The sequence below is a fragment of the Carettochelys insculpta genome, chromosome 33, assembly GCF_033958435.1.
Source record: "Carettochelys insculpta isolate YL-2023 chromosome 33, ASM3395843v1, whole genome shotgun sequence".
Lineage (NCBI taxonomy): Eukaryota > Metazoa > Chordata > Testudines > Carettochelyidae > Carettochelys > Carettochelys insculpta.
Genome location: NC_134169.1, coordinates 1,124,986 through 1,142,102, shown reverse-complemented (window position 1 = coordinate 1,142,102; position 17,117 = coordinate 1,124,986). Strand labels below are relative to the sequence as shown.

General features: G+C 52.8%; 2 non-coding genes across 2 annotated transcripts; both read left to right on the top strand.

Moving 5' to 3' along the window:
• The first annotated feature begins 2,827 nt into the window (after positions 1-2,827).
• TRNAV-AAC (transfer RNA valine (anticodon AAC)) lies at positions 2,828-2,900 on the top strand. Its single transcript has one exon. It is a non-coding gene; the product is annotated as a tRNA-Val (tRNA).
• An 11,380-nt stretch (positions 2,901-14,280) lies between these two features.
• Positions 14,281-14,353, top strand: TRNAA-AGC (transfer RNA alanine (anticodon AGC)). The gene has a single exon. It is a non-coding gene; the product is annotated as a tRNA-Ala (tRNA).
• The last annotated feature ends 2,764 nt before the right edge of the window (positions 14,354-17,117 follow it).

The window sequence follows — 17,117 nt, the reverse complement described above, 5'->3', positions numbered from 1 at the left end:
AGGCCTGGCATTCTTCTATGCACATATTTACTAAATAGGTGGTTGATGGGAGCTCTGATTGGCCGAGTCTACACTTCCACAAATCTTTGAAATGGACATTCCCACCAGCTTCTGTTGCCCGCTTACACCTGTGAGCTAAGTGAGAACATTGGACACAGTCTACCAAGTGACCCAAGCAGACTTAAACCCACCAATTTGGTGTTATTATTGCAAGGAACCAAACATTTAAGCTAGCTAGTTTCAGGTCACCTGAAAAATGCTTTAGAAGTGGCCCTTTCAGAACCGATTCAGGGGCAGAGAAAGGCCCATTATGGGCTCAGGAACAAGGTGAGTGGGTTAAGAGTTACTCCCAGGCAGAGGAGTTAGCTCGAGTGGCAGAGTGTTCAAACCCTTATCCTTGTCAAAACAAAAAGCCGTCAAGTAGCACTTTAAAGAATAGCAAAATGGTTTATGAGGTTAGCTTTCGTGTGACAGACCCACTTCTTCAGACCATAGCCAGACCAGAACAGACTCAATATTTCAGGCACAGAGAACCAAAAACAGTAAGCAAGGAGGACAAATCAGAAAAAGATAATCAAGGTGAGCAAATCAGAGAGTGGAGGGGTCAGGGGGAAGGTCAAGAATTAGGCAGAGCCTGATGTAAGTGAATAACTCAGATTCAGAGCTCCTCCTTTCCTGGCTATGTGAAGGTCATTTATAGGTCCAGGGCACAAATGGAGCTGATTTGGAAAGACATAACACAAGAGAGTGCTGAGGAGGACAGTGAGCTGGCGAAGGGCTGTTTTCTGTCCTCTTGGGGCATGTGGGGATCGAACTGAAGAGAAGAAAATCCTCTTCTGCTTTCTGAGGGTGATAGAAATATCAAATTTTCCCCTCTACAACTGAGGACAAGAAGAGACTTTTCCTGCCTAAGGCCAGGAGCTCAAAGGAGACAGAGAGAGAGAGAGAGCAGAGTCTTGGCTGGGCATCTCCTGGGACCATGATTGGAGCTAGTTCAAATAGCTATTTTGAAACAGGAGCTTAAAAACAGGCTCCATTGTTTGTAGATGCTGAATGTCAAAGTAGCAGAGCAGTATTTCAAACTCCACGTTGTGTGCAGCTGCGCTATATCGGAATCAACAACTCTGGAATACCTCTTCTGGAACCGCTTATTCAGGAACAACACTGCTGTGCAAACACAGCCTTTGCGACCCTTTGCCGTAGCCATGGGCGGCCACAGGGATGTTTTGGCCTCTGGAATAAGATCGGTGAGTCAGAAATTATGCTCAGACACAGGGGAATTTGCTGAATTGGTAGAGCGCTCACTTAGCATGCGAGAGGCTTTGGGATAAATGCCCACATTCTCCAACAGAAGTGGTGTCTTTTTTCCTTCTTTTCCAAGGCAGTGCCAAGCCAGGAGCTAAGCTTCTCCAGTGTCCCCTTCCATTTCCTACATTTGCCCCTGCAAAGAAACAGCCCATTTGGGTTCGAAAGCTGCTGGACCCCAGCCTCCTTGGCCTTAAAGATTTCTCTTTAAAACAAAGGTTAACCTGGGTCATGGGCTATGATTACCTAATCTTTCAGATGTCGCCAGCTCCCCATTTCTAGGGAGCTTCCAGCGCTGACCACAGTCTCCCCAGTACAGCAGTCACAGGACACCTGTCCTCTGGGTCTTCACTGGCCAAGGCCCTTCCCCAACCAATGTGGACCATGAAGGCCCTGTGGTTGCCATGGCAGTCTGAGCACTGGAGTAGGTCAGTTTTCTTCCGGAGGTGGGGGACAGTTTCTTACACCCCTGAGTGACACCACCTAATTCTTGAGCGCAGACCTATGCCAAGAGTCACCCCCCTTGGGAGTTAAACTTCCCCAGCTCCTCTGTCTGACAGGATCGAAACTCCAGCAGAGCGAAGCAGGCCCAGGTGGGGCTGGTGGGAGTCTGGTGTGGGCAGACAGAAGAGCATGCCTAGATGCAGGCACCATGGCTTAGCTGTTTAAAACACCTGCCTTGTAAGCAGGGGATCCTGGGTTCAACTTCTAGTGGTGCCTTCATGGGGTCCCCTGTTTGTGGACAGGATGTGTCCTTGTGCATGTTAGCTATGACCCCCCAAAAGACATATTGATGATTTCCTTTATGTGGGGAGGGCTGCTAAAAGCTCAGTGCTCCTTGCTCCTCTGTGTGGAATGGCAGAGCCTCATCAGCATTTCCCTTTCAAAAGTGAAGCCATGGCCCAAGTAAATAGCTCTTATGGGAACCTTTTGATAGACATTTCAGTGTGCTGAGAATTACTTTTTTTGAAGCAAGTGTGAAGAGAGAGAAGAAAACTGGAGTTTAAACATTTGTATGTTCTGTAGTTGTTAAAAGAATTCTAGTGTTCTGTTACGCACACACACATTTCTTTGTTATCAGCTGTTGCAAATGTTTCGGCTGGAGCCTGGTTCTGCTTTTCTACTTTTTTCCCCACGGCTATGTCTGCACGAGAGAGTTTTTTTCAAAAAAGCCGCAGCTCTTTCAAAAAGTCCTGTTGAGCATCTACACAGGAAGGCTGTGGCTCCACTGCCCAGCCCTTTTGAAAGTGGCATGGAAGTATGGCCAATAAGAAATGCAAATGAAGTGCAGACTAAAATATTGCATGTCTCATTTGCATAACCACTTGGGACCTCAGTTCTGGAAGAGCTGATATTGAAATTCCCAGTTGTGAGTGCAGCTGCTGCCCTCTCCTCCAGCAGCTGAGCCGGTAAAGGACTCCCCTCAATTTCTATTAGGTCCCCCATCCACATGTGGCAGGGCAAGCAGTGGCTTGAGGATGCAATTTAGTGGAGGGCAATCTACCACCTAGGCACAAGGTCAGCTTCTGTAGTGTAGTGGTTATCACGTTTGCCTAACACGCAAAAGGTCCCTGGGTCAAAACCAGGCAGAAGCACGAGCGTCTCTGTTTGTCTCACTTTCTCTTATGCCCCTGAGGGCTCATCTCTTTCTCCTGTAGCCTCTCTCTCTGACAAGCCCAACCCCCATGTGACAGAAGAAGTTCAACCAGACCCTGTTGTCCAGGAGGGGAGCCCAGCAGATGCATCGCTGCTGTTGCACAGAAGCTCTCTCCTGGCATGTACTTGAAGGGTTTTCCCTCACTGATTTCACTGGCTGGGAACCACAGAACTATCTTTGCCCCTCCTCCAACCGAAGCTGTGCCAGGCGAGTGCCCCTGCCCTATCCCACGTGTTCCCTCCCAGCCACAGCCTGCTCCTGAACCTGCCTCCCAGCAGCTCCCTACCTCACAGACAGGCCTGGCAGAGAAGGGGGCAATAAAGCCGGAGCTGCTGTGCTAACAGAGCAGCTGGAAAGGAGCAGAGCATGTCAGGAGGAGACACAAAGGCTGCAGACCCTGCCCATGGCCCTGCTCTGTACCCACCCAGCAGGGACACATGCACAGAGCTGGGGCAGGGCCCAGCCCCAGAGTAGAGAATGGTCATGGCCAGGCTGTGCTGCTCCCAGGCCAGGGCACCACAGGGCCCTGCTCACCCCAGGAAGCAGCACTGCAGGGGACAGGAGTGAGCGTAGCCCTGTTGGGCCAAACCTGCCCGTCCTGTGTCCCCGGCCAGACTTCCTGGCAGGGCGGAAGTTGGGACATATGAAAAAGTTCCAGGCACGTTGGGTGAGGTGCCGAGTGGTGAAGGGGATGGACGGCTAATCCATTGTGCTCTGCAGGGTTTGAATCCCATCCTCACTGAGCCTTTATAGGCACCTTCCTGCCGAGCTTTGTTGAGTTCCAGTCCTATTGTGTGATGCTTCTTCTAGCACGGCTGAGCCGGCTGCCCCCCAGCTCCTGTGCTGGGCAGACTCCAAGCACAGTTCAACTCTGTGAGGCTGAGCTGAGCTCTGGCTCCCGGGGATGAGAAAATTTCATTTGCCTGACAAGGGCCCAGCCCATCTCCAGTGTCAGACCAACAGTGCTACACTCACCTCAGTCCCCTGCAGCCAGAGTGCAGTGCCCCAGCCAGACAGAGTGGCAAGGTGGGGGCAGCCCTGGCTGAGCTGCAGCCAGTGACATGGGCAGCTGCCTCTGAGGAAGGGCCTGTTCCCAAGGCTGAATCAGGGGCTCTGGTCTCTCCCAGCTCCTGGGCTGGGCAGTGCACAGCTGGGAAAAGAGCAGATACTTGCCAGAGGGGAATGAATGTTTCTCTGCCCCAACTGCAATAGGTTCTTCCACAGCACCAGCTAGAGGCCCTGAGGCAGGTCTCCATTCAACTGTGCCACCCTGGGCAAGCCCTGAGTTCTTCTGTGCTTCTCAGCAGCTGGGGAATGCCCCTTTGGGACACTTCTCCTACCCCACAGCTAAAAGGAGCCCCACTGTTAAGAGGCCCCACTTGGGGATCACCCAATTTTCTACCACCTTGTGATGCTGGCCTCAGCATGCCTGCTGCTTTGGGGGTGTGTTTGGTGGAGGGGAGAAGCCTCTGGCCACATGTAGTTATGGTCCTCCCATCTTCTTAAGCTGTCCTGAGGTGCTCTGTGGCATTAGAGCCATTCCATGGATGTGTCAGTACCAGCAGCTGCACCTCCAGGTGCCCAAAGGAGGACAGGTGAGCTGGGCTGCTGCCTGTAGCCATCAGCAAGACTGGGTCCATGTCTGACAGGCCCTGTGGGAGTACTTTAATTGGGGGGGCTCAACTGAGCACCACAAAGGGTAACCCATTGCCCCCCATGCACACTCCCACCACTACGTGCAAACTGTACCCACCACTCACTGACTGCCCCCATCACCCACACACCAGCCCCACCACACACACAGACACACATTGCCCGCACCACCTGCTCACCGGACCCACACATAACACATTGGGGGGGGGGGTGTGAAAAATGAAACTGCTTCCTTGTTAAACAACCTAAAAGCTCACATCTGAGCATGGAACATAACAACCACCAGCATAACTAACTATGTACAATGGGGGGATAACTATATACACTAACTATTTACATGGGAGGCCATGGGGCACATGGGACTTTCCGACGGTGAGGGTGCTGGTGGCTGTGGCCTTCTCCATGTGCTGCGGTGTGCCCGGGCCCTGGCATGTGGGGGTCATGCCCTGGGGGCGTGTGCCCTGTGGGGTTCATGCCTGACAGTCCACTGCCATGGTCTGGGAATGACCACTGGGCAGATGTCTGGCTGGAGCTGTAGGAGGGGACGTCCAGCACGCGCTCAACCTCCTCGCTGGATCACTTGGATGGTGGGGCGGATGGTCCCCGCTGTGGGGCTGGGCTCTGGTCCAGACTCAGACTTCATATCCTGCTGGGGCTCCTCAGCCATGGCGTCAAGGAAGGCCAGGGGACAGGAGGTGTCCCTGGGGCCCAGGGTGGCTATGAGCTCCCGGTAATAGGGGCAAGTGTTGGGGACAGCCCCCAGACCAGACGGCCGAGTCCTGCACCCAGGCATAACCCTGCTACAACTCCTTGACCTTACTCTTGATATGGTGAGGCATGTGGGCAGGGTGACCACAGGTGGTCAGGCCCTTGGCCAGCTGGGTGAACACTTCTGCATTCCATTGTTTGCTTCCCATTACGTGGAGCACGTCCTCCTCACTCCAGAGGTCACAGAGCTCAGACTCAGTGCAGGACGGGCCCCACTTCCTGTTCCAATGGCTGGAGGCCTGAGAGCCATGGGATGGCCTGGTGGGGGAGCCCTGGGGGCACTCAGGGGCTGGCTGACATCTGGTCTCTGGAGGAGCACCTCATGGTATGGCTGCTGCCTGCATGGTCTCAGCTTCCTGATTCAGGGTTTCCAGGTCCTTGCAGCTTTAAGAGCTGATTCCTGCCATTGCAGACCCCACTACTTCCAAGTAGAGGGCTGCAGAATGTCAACCCCAATCCTCCTTGTTCTGTCTTTGTTTGTACTAGAGCCAAGGAGAAGAACAGGCCCAGTGGGAAATATTGGGGTGACAAGGAGGTTCATAGTTGACTAAAGTTTTCCATCCCACTTGGTGCAGTGCCAGGGTTGGGGGCTGCTGGTGGGGGAAGGTAGCACAGATTACAAGGACCCCCCCACCTTTATTAACACAGCCTCTCCACTCCCATACCAGGTCGGACTTGCCATTCAGGGTCTGGCACAGTGGGGTGTGAGGGCAGGAAGGTTTGGGCCACAGCAGTGGCCTCCCTCAGAGCAGCTGAGGTGAACACAACAGCAAGGCCCCTTTGGGTTTGGTCCATGGGAGGGCTGTGTACCAGTGGGGGATGCAGGCTGATTTCCAGGAGGTTCCTCTAACGCCGAGCCGCTGTCCTCACCACTTACTGATGGGAGCCCAGAGAGTCTCTGCTCATTGCAAAACGGCATAAGAAGCAGAACATCTGCCTGCCAGAAAGGAGGGCTCAGGCGCCGCTTTTCTGTGTGGCCAGTTGGACACAGTGTTGGACTTCGGATGAGACCATTGGTGGTCTGAGTTCCTATGTGCTCCTACTTGCTCTACACTCACTCTGTGCAGCCTTTGCCCACAGATTGCAACCTTCTCCTTGGCTGCTCTGAGCAATGGTCTGGCTCCAACTGGACTCTGAGAGGCAGTCGCTGGGCAGGCATGAGCCTTGGCTGCTCCCACTGAGCCATTACCTTTCTGGACTTGCCAAAGAAGGTGGGGGGTAAATCAGGCTTGTGTGTGGAGCAGTTTCCCTCTTCCAAATGGTGCTCATCCTTGTGCTGCAGGGAGCTCATTTAATAGCCCCTTTGCAGTACTGGGGGTTTCTCTGCTTCTCATTCGAAGGCGAGAAACCTCTTGAGGCCACATCCCCTGCTCCACTGCCACACTGAGTCCCATAGGTGGAAGCAGTGAGAGAGCTGCTGAGGAGCTGGCTTACCACTGCCTCACCACTTACCATTCTTACCACTGCCTGAGCATTGTTGTTGATACCTATCAACAACCGATCAGTCTGCTATTCACTCCCTGTGACTCCAACAGCGCCCAAGTCACTGTCTGCTCTATCATGTCAAATGCCTTTTGAAAATCAACAAAGCTACTGCAGATGCTGGAGAACCTCTCCAGGTGCGAGCCTGGGCAATTTTTGGGACGCTGGGCTGCCCAGACGCCAGCGTCCCCCTCTCGGCTTTACTGATATCGTCCAAAGGAGAGGATAACCTCTACGTCTGGTACCAGCTCAGCTGCAGGAACTGCCAGGTCAATGCCAGAAGTTGGCACAGAACCGCCTTAGGACTCCCCTCGGGATTTTCTGTCAGGGTTTACTCCCTCAGCCTTGCTCCTTCCCAGGATAAACCACAAGGCAGTGGGGCGGGTTGCACACAAGCTATCCGCAACCTTTAGCTGACAGAACTCGGCTCACACCAAGCATCACAGCTTAGAAAGCCAAGACACCTCCCATTTCACCAAGGAGCAGGACATCTCCTCTCTCCACTTCCAACAGAGAAATTGAAAGAAAAGAAGAACTAAACCTGAGAATTGAACCCAGACCAACTGCTCGGAAAGCAGCTGTGCTAGTCACTACACCACCAACACCTGCTTGAGGAGAGTGGGCAACAACCAGAAATATGAATCACGGAGCATGTGTCTTCAACCCCATGTTCTGGTTTCATTTGCTTTAGATCACTCAGCTGATGGGAATAAGGGGACTTCGAAGTAGGCGGGGCCCTTTTGAAAAGGAGCCCCATCAGGACAAGCCGCGCGGCGGTGAGGCGCGTCAATTTCGAAGTGCCGCGGCCACCCGCATGCTAATGAAGCACTGAATATGCATTTCAGCGCTTCATAAGTAAACTTCGAAGTGGCCATCTGCATGCCCGTTTCGAAGTTTGGGGCTAGTGTAGACACGGCCCCTGAGTGATAGTAGCTTTCTGAGTGGGAGAAGCTAGGTCAGTGGGGAAGCTGTGGTGTGCACCTGGGGAGAGAAAGTTTCATCAACCCCCATTTGAAAAACTACTCTGGGCTGGGACAGAAAAAGGAGCCTGGGGAAGAAGAGTTTGTCCGACAGGGACCTGAAGATGAGTGATTCAAGCAAGAGTGAAATGTGGGTGTAGGCCAGTGGCAGAGTGTTTGATTTCAGATGAAGTGATCTTCTTTCTAATCCATGCTCCCCTTTTCAAAGGCAGCCACTTGTATGACAAGAGTTGTCTCACGTTAACCAACATGCTCTGGATTTCTATAGTACGGGGATCCTGAAAATGGAAATGAGCCCTTAACATTTGTCAGTGCCCATGCAGACAAACTTAGCAAATCCCTCCCTCTGCTGAAATCTGGCTCCACAGGGAAACTGACATTTGACACTGACATGAGGGATTTTGGGTCTCATTTCCATAAAGAGATGCTCGTTCAGAGTCTATCCAATACGTCACTTCCAGCAGGAAAGGTCTCTGCACACTTTGTAAATGTGTGTGTTGAGAGGATGTCAATTACTCTGGGAATTCACAGCGAAGGCCATTACGTCCTCCCTCAGGTCGATATTCATACACACGCACCACCAAGCTCCCCAGTCCCTGCATTTCTCTTCATTCTCTGCAGGCTGCTTATTGTCAAAGAATAATTAACCCTTTTAATCTTTCCGGGGGCTTGAAAGAAATGTTGCCTTACAGCCAGGTGGAGATGGGTAAGTTATTGAAGAACAGTGTATTCCAAAACAACGCTGCTGTGCAGCGATAGCCCCAGCATGGCCCCAGGGTCTCTATTCACAGACAGGCTCTGCTGTGCATGGACCTGCCCTGATGAAACATGTTTTGTTTGTTCTGGGGCTGCCTTGCAGCGTGAAGGCGTCATTGTGAACTAGATTATTTTGGAGGAATAATTCTGGAATAAACTCTTCTGAAATAACTCTGCACCTCTCTGGTCAGTGCCTGTCAGCATCATGTAAAGCACCAGAATGGCCATTGTGGCCTGTGACAGCTGCACTGGGGAGGCTGGTGCCAGTGCTGGAAGGTCCCGAGGAGTGGGAGGGGATCTGGTTTGCTTGGCCTGCTCCCTCTGAGGCCACCTGTGCTCCTCCTCCCGTCTCACCTCTTCCTATCCCACCTCTGCTTCTTCCCCTGAGCTCTGCCCCCAGCAGCCTGCTGCTCTCTCCTCTCCTCCCCACAGGCCTCTCCCCCTTCCCCAAGGACCGCCAGCCAACCCCACCTCTGCAGAGACCCACCCACCCATCCTGTCACCTCTACCTCTCTGCCCCTCACCTGAGCTCCCATGGCCAAAGCTGCTCATCATGGACTTCCTCCAGGGCCTGCTCCTTGTGCTTCTGCACCCCACCCCCAAGGGCCCTTCCTGTGCCTTCCCCAGCCCTCTGCCCACCAGAGCAGCAGCTGGGGGACCTGAGTGAAGAAGCAGAACTCATGCAGGAAGAGGAGCAGGGCAGGCAGGGACTGGCACCACTGGTGAGTTACCTGGGCCTGTGGTGCTGCAGTAGCAGGTGTCCAGGGAGGGAGCCTGTGAGGCCAGGCGGCCTTTGTGGGGAGATGGGGAGCAGAGAAAGCCAATGGAGCTGCTGTAGGGGGCTGGTGCCCTTGGCAGGGGGCTCCTGCTGCTCCTTCCTGTGGGAGGTGTGTGTTGCAGAGTTGGAGATCCTCACCAACCCCAGACCCACTCTGCAGCCCCCCCCTTAGCCTGGGGTGGTGACTCTGACTTGCTCCCTGCCAGCCTCTCAGCCTGGTTCCTTCAGCTCTTTGGGCCTCCTGCCCAGAGCAGTCGAAGAAAAGCAGAAAAGACCCACCCATGGCCAGCATGGGGCTTGAACCCACGACCTTGGCGTTATTGGCACCACGCTCTGACCAGCTGAAAAGGGAATCACAAGGGGCCTTTTTGGAAAGGAGCAACAGGCAGCTGCAGGGCCCCTGGACTGACATTTCCTCCCCTCCCCCACCAGCCTGGCCTCCCCTTTCAGAATCTCTCACCCATCCCCCACTGCTCTGAGCCCAGCTTGGAGTTCCCCCAGCCCCGGCTGCCCCTTGCCAGCTGCCCTGGGCCCTGCAGTGGGTCCCTCAGATCCTGTCTCTCCCACCCCTCCCCAGTGCCCTGATCCCCTTGTCCCCTCAGACCCTGCCAACCCCCCCCCACTTCCCTTTTCCCCTCCTCCCTCAGCCGCAAGCCCTGCCCGGGTTCCCCTTCACACCTGTCACCTCTCCCCCCTGGCAGCCAAACTCCTCCTCCCTCTGCCCTGTAGAGTCACCAGCTGAAACCTTGGGCCCTGCCCAGGGGCTGTGTCAGAACGTCTCCCACCTGCACAATTCATGTCCACTGCAGGGGTTTTGCTTCCCAGCAGGGTTAGGAAATGTTGGTGAGGAAGCAGAAGGAAGCTACAAGAGGGATCTCAGGTGTGTCAGGTCAGCACTGGGGACAGCTGGGTTGAGAGGTGAATTACCACTGGGGTGGGGGCAGAGCTGGGTGTGCCTGGGAGTGAGATGCCCCCTGTCACGCACTAGTGTGTGCACATGGTGTGCAGGGAGAGGGCTGTGGGGTGTCTCTGCAGCGGCAGGGCTGGGGCAGGAGCTGCTCCCACAGACAGGGCAGAACAGAGCTCCTGCCGACAGGGAATTGTGTCTGTGTTACAAACGTGCTGGAGGAGCTGGCTGGCACAGGCCTCCCCAGAACCACAAAGCTGTGAGGCACAGACTGTCTTCTGGCAGCCGCAGCAGCACCTTCCCCACACCCATCACAACTGCCTTTTCCCGAGCTCCAGGCTGTGACTAGATTCTTTCCAACGCTCCTTTTCCATCAGCCTTTACCTTCCCCAGCAGGGAGAGACATTGCCAAGGGAGGACATACAGCAGGGCACCACTGGGAGCTGATTCATGATCTCCTGTTTATGAGGCAGGTATGTTAGCCAGGTAAGCCACAATAGTCTCCTTGTTATGTTACTGCTTCCTGATAGGGAGGTAACTGTGTTCGTCTGTGTCTTAAACCAAAAAACAGCCCTGTAGCACTTTTAAGAACTGTGTTTTCGTGGCGCCAACCCACACGGCTGGACTGCCCACAACAACACCTTCCCATTCCCCAGCACAGACATTGTGCCAGAGGGAAGCTGGATTTGCTGCCTAGAGGACATTGAGGACGGGAGGAGTTAAAATGTTCCTTTCACTTATTGTGCCCTCTGCAGTGGACAGGTCAGAATCCACCAGTCTCCCCTCCTCTCTCCCCACCTGCCCCAGCGCCAGGATCCCACAGGACACTGAGGATGGGAGGAGTTTGGGTTCTTGTGTTTTTTATGGGTCTTTTGTGTTGCAGACCCTTGGGGTGCGTTTGCAGAGGGGGCTGCCAGGGGCAGGACATGAGCCCTGCAGGGCACTGGTGGGTGTGTCTGTGACATCACAAGGGCCTTTGGAAGAACCTCAGATGATTGGCTAAAGGAGGTGGGGAGGTGGTGACCTCACAGACAGTCCAGCACAATGGCCAGGTGGGACAGGCTGCAGGGCCGGGGCCATCTCAGAGACCCCCCCCCAGGGCTTTGCCTCAGGGAGTCTCCTTCTTCAGAGCTCTGCCCTGGAGGCTGGGGAGAGAATTCATGGTGAGGAACGTGAGCGCAAGGAGGATCCTCTTTGGCCCATTCTCCTTTCCCACGACTAACTGCGCTGGACGGCAGCGTCTGTGTGGGGAGGGTCAGAGTCTGATCCAGCTGGTGGGGGGCAAAACAGAGACAGGGAAAACACCAGATTAAGGTTCTGCCCTCGTCAGTGCTAAATTGTGTCAGCCTTAATGTGTTGTGCCAATATTACTGTGGGTGCATGAAGTGTTTGGGGAGCTGCAGCACCAGTGAGTGGCAAGACCAAGATTTCCTAATACCACATCTACACACAGGAAGCTAATTTCAGATGCATCCAATGGACACACTATGGCCTATTTCAAATTAGGCTCAAGCCCCTGTCTTAGCAGCCCCTGATTCCAAATAGCTGCTGTTACTTGTACTTGTGCTTGTAAAAGGAGGTTTACTCATTTCAAAATAAGCCGTCCCCTATTTATTTATTTCTGAATTATTTCAAAGCAGCGGTTGCCTTGTGCAGAGGCTGGGATAGTTATTTTGAAATAACTTTGTTGTGCAGAAGCCCCTTATAAATCCAGGGCTGTGACAGGCACAGCAGCAGCTGCTCAGAAGATAACAAGCCCTGCAGGTCAGGTTGTCACTCATCAGCACCCCAGTGAAGGGGCATTAGGAAGCGTAATGGAGTGAAGGGAATAAAGGTCAGGGCTCCTCCCAGCAAAGCAGAGTGAAGCCTCCTGAACAAGACTCTGGTCTGGTCTGCAGAAGTCACTTAACTTCCTTCATGTCTTTGGACATTGCTGCCTATAGCAGTCCAGCAAAGGGTAACAGAGCAACACCCTGCACTTGTCTACTGGCTAGCAAGGGTTAGAACCCTTGCTTTTATGAGAACCATGCGCTACCCACCTAAACTATCCAAGCTACAGAGAAACAGCTCACAAGGGCTCTTTCAGAAAGGAGCAACAGGCAGCTGTAGGTACAGTGTGGTTCCTGGAGTGAGATTGCTGTCCCTCCCCCACTGCTCAGCATCCCACCCAGGCATCCCCTCAGCCTCTCCCTCACCACCCTGAACCCCCACCTGGAATCCCCCCCTCAGACTGTGTCTCCCATTCCCCACTGCCCTGAGCCCTGGCAAGGAATTCCCTCAGACCCTGCTGCCCCTCACCCGCTGTCCTAGGCCCTGCCAGGTGTCCCGTCAGACCCTGCCTGTCCCCTCCCTCTCTTCCCCTGAGCACGACCTTAACATGGCCCATGTTCCTTGAGAGAGGGTAACACCATCACCACCCACTGCTGCAATGTGCTTCCGATGGAGGGACCCCAGTTTGCTGCCTGCTCCTGAGCTCAGCTGCTCCCAGCTCACCCAGAGCACATGGCCTTGGAGCAGCAGCTGCCCTGGCTGCTCTCCTACCACAGAAACAGAGCCCACAGCTGTCACCCCAACTCCAGAACATCTGCGTACGCAGCGCTAAACCTGCCCTCCAAAATGACCCCCCTGCAACTTGTTCCTACCGTCTCCAGGGGTATCTCCCTCATCAGTACATGGCTCACCTGTGCATCACCACTTTCTCTCACCTGAGGCAGCCCATGCTCCTGACTTCCTCTTTCAAATCCAGCCTCCAGGTGAGAGCACTTCCTCTTCCCACCAGGTGGGAGACAAGATGTTGATAGTGCTCTCTTGTGCCAGTGCACACAGCTCAGCACGGACAGCCTCAAACCCCCATGGACATCGTGAGCTTCCTGGGGGGGCAAAAGCAGCCCTGAGGAGCTCATCTTGATTCCTTGGGCAGGAAGTTTCAAGAATATCAGGTTGATTAGAGAATGTGGGTATTAATCCCACCATCTCTTACCTGCTGAGCAAGCGCTCTACCATTTGAGCTAATTCCCCTCTGGAAAAGGAAAGGTTTTGCCTCAGCCACCTCATTGCTGAGTCCATATGTTCCAGTTCCAGCCCAGTTCCTACCAGCTGGCTGGCTGAGCTCTTTTGACACAGTTGCTAATAATGCCAAGGAGATGGTTTCAAGCTCTAGGTGAGCCCTTGGGGCATCTTGACGAAGTGGCCTGGCTGCTGTGGATGGGGAGGTTCCAGCACGCACAGGGAGCTGTGCAGGTCCAGCCTTGTGGGAGGGCTCTGTGGGAATCCCTGCCTGCATCACAATGCCACTGCCTGGGGGTGCTGGTGCCTGGCAGCCTGGCTTTGCAATACCTGGTGTTCTCTGAACAGGTTCAACTGGCTGTGTCACCTCCCTGGTCTCAGAGTTTCACTGATCTACATGGGCAGGTGATATACACGCAGCAGGGGGGGCCCTGTGAACTGCAGAGGTCTGTAACGTGGTGCTTTGGCAGATGCTTCATTTCTGAGAGCAGCTGCAGAGAAGATCAAGGACAGTCAGTGACTGTGGGAAGAGGGGTTCAAATTAGGGCTCTGGAGCATATTTTTAATGCTTTTAATTACTGGCCATGTGTGTGATTTATTTCTAGAGCTGTTTTCAGAGTGCCCCATCTGGGTGTGTTTTCTAGCCAGAGCTGTTAGAAAGCACCCGCCAGTACCCCCAGGCAGTGGCATTGTGATGCAGGCAGGGATTCTCATAGAGCCCTCCCACAAGGCTGGACCTGCACAGATCCCTGTGCGTGATGGAACCTCCCCATCCATAGCAGCCAGGCCACTCAGTCAAGATGCCCCAAGGGCTCACCTGGAGCTTGAAACCGTCACCGTGAGGTTATTATGACCAATGTCGAAACCGCTCAGCCAGCTGGCTGGAACTGGTTTTACAAGTGTCATCTTAGGAAAGGAGTCAGGGGAGCTGCAGGGACATATGGACTCAACAATGAGGTGGCTGGGGCAGAACTTTTCCTTTCCCAGAGGGGAATTAGCTCAAATGGTAGAGCGCTTGCTTAGCATGCAAGAGGTAGTGGGATCGATACCCACATTCTCCAGTACTGACTTTTCCCCCAAGGCAACAGGAGACCCCTCCCCACTTCCTTCTTCTTGGCTGCTCCCCAGGAAGCTCTCCATCGACAGGGGCCATTTGCAGGTGTTTGTGCTCAGCTGTGTGCAAGGGCACAAAAGAGCACTAGGACCATCTTCTCTCCCACCTGCTGTGGGGATTCTGAGCAGTGGGGGAGGGGTCGCAAGCTAATTCCAGAGGCCCCAGGGACCCTGCAGCTGCCTCTTGCTCCTTTCTGAAAGGGCCCTTGTGAGCTGTCACTGTGCAGGCTGGCTTGCTCGATTGCTTTGAGCATGGTTCTCTGAACACCAAGAGTGGGGTCCCAGTAAAAGGGAGGGCCAGAGCTGACACGGTCTATTCTGTCCAGGTGGAAATGGCCCATGATCAGTAGTTTGTATCAAAAGAGGAAAAAACAAGTCAGATCACACAGGGGGATGTGGCCCATTGTCAGAGACTAATGTGGAGCTGTTCACACCCAGGGCAGAGGAGCTGCTTTTGGAAGGAGCCAGCAACTCCCACTCTCTGTTTAATCCTTGGTTGATGGAGTTAAATTTGCAAATAAATTGCAGCTCAGAGATTTCTCTCTCGATTTGATTTTTAAAATGTCTTTCTTGTAGGACTGCTACTTTTAAATCTGTTAGTGAGTGTCCAGGGAGATTGAAGTGCTCTCCCACAGGTTTGTTTCCAGGACCCTTTCTGAAGTCTGATTTCTGTCCTTTTAGTTTTTTACATAGAGACTGTCCAGTTTGGCCAATGTACATTGCAGTGGGGTATTGCTGGTGCACAATGGCATATATTATATTAGTAGATGTGCAGGTAAAGGAGCCCCTGTTGGTCTGGTTTCTGTTAGGTCCTGTGAGGACATTCGTGGTGTAGATATGCGAGGAGAAGTGGCAGCAAGGTTTGTTGCAGGGCTTGGTTCCCTGTGTTGTGATCTTTAGTTGGTGGTGAGGATTTGTTTCAGGTTGGCCGGCTGTCTGTAGGCGAGGACAGGCCTGCCTCTCAAGGGCTGTGAGAGTGAAGAGTCATTCTCCAGGATGGTTTGCAGATCACTGAAGATGTGTTGGAGAGGCCTTAGGTTGTGGCTCTATGTGACGGTCCGTGGTGTTCTCTTGCTTTCCTTGCAAGAACTGTCTTTTAGGAGGTGGCTTCTGGATACCCATCTGGCTCTGTCACTCTGTTTCCTCACTTCCTTAGGTGGGTATTGCAGTTTGAGGAACGTTTGGAAAAGGTCTTTTAAATGTTTGTCTCTGATGGAGCACAGCAAATATGGTTGTACCTTCGTGCCTGGCTGTGTACAATGGGTCATGTAGTCTCCTCTGGATGGAATCTGGAGGCGTGTAGATAAGCAAAGAGGTCTGTGGGTTTTCAGTATAGGGTGGTATTTATGTGATCATCCCTTATCTGCACAATAGTGTGCAGGAAGTGGATCTCTTTTGTGGACTAGTCCAGACAAATGTTGATGGTGGGGTGGAAACTGTTGAAATCCTTATGGGACTCTTCAAGAGCCTCCTTCCCAATCAATGAAGCAGTTACAGATGCCCTTGTTCTTTCAGCGCCTTTCTCTGCTATTAATCTTAGTGTCTATTTGCTGTATGGTTCTTTTATCTTTCTCAAATCTCACTTGCTTGCCTATTAGATGTTCTTTTATTTTTGATCTCAATCTCTCCATCAGTATCATCAGCAGTAGCTTGCCTAGATGACTTGTTAGGGCAATCCTTCTGTGCACTGCCTTTCTTGTGTATTGTCGCCAGCACGGTTGTTGTCCATTCCTCAGTGGACTTTCCTTCCTTCCCTGCAATCTTATATAGTCGGTGTATTTCCTGACACGTACTTTCTCTGCTGTATTTGATCATCTCTCGCATGATCTTATCATTTCTCGAGCATTTGTTTTTCTAAAGTCGTACCACTACTCTTTCTACTTCTTTCCTTGAAATATCAGATAAAACTCTGCTTTGTGCCCACACCTGACTCCCTGCCAGCCCCAACACTTGGGGCTGCCCAGCTTTGATGCTGTTTGGATCTTATAAGGCACCGGAGGAAGCTCAACTTGTGCTGAGTGGGGTCACACAGACCAGGCAGAGCTGTGAATGACTGAGCCCAGCAGCACCAGCTGAATCTCCCTCCAGGCAGGAGGAAGTGTGGGGAAGGCTTTGGCAAGGAGAAGTCAAGTGCAGCTGGGGTTTGTGTGGCGGGGGTTGGTTGGTTTTGTTTTTGTCTAAAACTCTGATATGTGATGTTTGCTTTTCCTCCAAAGATGAGTTTTGCAAGGCCGAGTGTTGCTCAGGGAGCAAGAAGTCTTGAGTTGAACTCCCTGATGCTCCCGCCACAGAGTGTGTTTGCTGCTCTCCCTGACTTTGTGTTCCCTACGTTTCTCTTACCATCATATGCCAACAATGCCCAGATGCTTTGTGTATTGGACAAACTTCTAATTCCCTTCAACAAAGGGTTAATGGGCACAAAACAGGCATCAAAACACTCCAGATCCACAAACCAGTTTGTCAACATTTTAATGCACTGACCATTCTATTAATGACTTAAGAGTATGCATGTTACTGAAAAAAGAAATCCCACCTCTATTCAAAGGGAAACAGCTGAGCTGTCTTTTCTACTCAAATTCGGCACATTGACACATTGTTTGAACTGGGATGGGGATTTTCTGATTCACTAAAGGGGCTTATTTGCATACTTGGCTTAATCTAATTCTTGACCACCACCTCCCGGCTTCCAGCCCTCTACTCTGTGATTTGCTC